The sequence below is a fragment of the Hipposideros armiger genome, unplaced genomic scaffold (genome assembly GCF_001890085.2).
Source record: "Hipposideros armiger isolate ML-2016 unplaced genomic scaffold, ASM189008v1 scaffold_325, whole genome shotgun sequence".
Lineage (NCBI taxonomy): Eukaryota > Metazoa > Chordata > Mammalia > Chiroptera > Hipposideridae > Hipposideros > Hipposideros armiger.
The window spans coordinates 1,035,930-1,037,753 of record NW_017731675.1 but is presented as its reverse complement, the minus strand read 5'-3'; positions in this window follow the sequence as shown (position 1 = coordinate 1,037,753).

Sequence of the window (1,824 nt, the reverse complement as noted above, 5' to 3'; positions counted from 1 at the left end):
GGGAAGATGAGGCCAAGTAAGAAAACAGCAGATAAGTGCATCTTGAGAAGGTAGGTCCTCATATCCTCATTATTTTCCTGGCCCGATCTTTCCAGATTGGGTCAACAAAACGGGCCCATTCCCAGTCAGATTTCTGGAATCACTGCGTCTGTCCCAGAAGTTCCATCCTGGCACAGGACCCCGAGTTTTCCCCATTTATTATTTAAGTGGGAGTAGACAACTGCCACCAGGCAGCACCAAATTGCAGGCAGGACTTGGATGGATTTGCATCTCACAGGCTCAGAGCCCCTGACCTTCGGGCTGTACAGACTTACGCCAGCCATTTCATTCACCTCACAACAACACGACCCAGCATTTTATGTGCTTAGATATTTAACTTCTACATCTCACATGATAGTAGGGCCTTTAGTGCATTTTTAAGTAAAAGAAGAAAACTTACAGCCTAGAGAAGGAAGACAGATAGATGTAAGATATTTTAAATCTGCTGATTCACCAGTACATGAAGTGGTTTGCTGGTCAACAGGGAGGGGGATGGTGTCCACTGAAGGAAGGATGGAATCCTTGCCTTCAGCATTTTAAGGTTTGAGAACAGGCATTCACAAAGGAGTGAAAAGCAGAAAACCCATTTGAGTGAGAGAAACCCATCCTGCTGGTTTGTTTCATTAGCAAGGCACAAATACTAGAGAAGTGGTGGCATCGTTAACAGGAAAAACAGGAGCTTTGGATGTTCTTGTTTTGTTTGGGACTGTTGACCACTTTCAGGAATAGTGTGATCATTTTTGAAATGTTTAAAATAATTTCTACTTGATTCTATCTCAGACAGTGGTTTAGAATTATTCCTGCCCTCTGATAACAGAAATCTGCAATATTGGCAGCCCCAGCCATCTGGTCTTAATCCAGAATAGTTGAGGATGCCTAATTTTCATTTGACCCTGAATCTCCATGACTCTGTCTTCTCAGCACAGCACTGAGGGTGAGCTCTGGCTAGTGACATAGCATTTTCATTGTCAAATGATCAGGCATTTTTTTCTGTCTTCTTCCTATTGGCTAATGTTACTATCTCTTGCTACGGAATGGCTTATGCCTGTGAAACTTGCCTGTCAGGGAAACTTTGCCTCTAGTCTCCATGATTGTTACTGCTATTGAATTATCCCCAGAAGATTCCTAAATTGAAGGAACTCTGAATTCATCCAAAAATGTTCTGCCAGCAGCCTGGCAGCAAACAATAGCTTTGCCATGCATGTCTCAAGACACTGTCTTTTCTGAGGTTTGGATAAGGTTGACCTTGGGTAGGATTCCAATCTCTGTTATTATGCAGTAGTAGAGTCTGTCTCAGAAGCTGTGACTCTGAACTCTGACTGCACTTGGAAAGCACTAAGGGATATCTTTAAAAAAACCTCATTCTCCCCTCCCCCAAGTTTTTAATTCAGTGGATCTGAGTTAGAAAAGGAACCTTAATTATTTTTTTAAAGTACCCCAGAAGCATGAGTACATGCAGACAACATTGAGAAACACTTCCCTATTTTTTTAGGGCTTAAATCCTGGTTTTACTTCTTTTTTAAATTAAATTTATTGGAGTGAATTTGGTTAGTAAAATTATATTGGTTTCCAGTGTACAGTTCTATAATACATCATCTATATATTGCATTCTGTGTTCAACACCCCAAATCAATTTTTCTTCCATCACCCTATCTTTGACCCCCTTTACCCTCTTCTACCACTCTCCCACCCCCCGCTTACCCTCTGGTGACTACTAAACTGTTGTCTGTTTCTATATGTTTTTATTTGTCTTGTCCATTTGTTACTTTCAATGTTATATCCCAC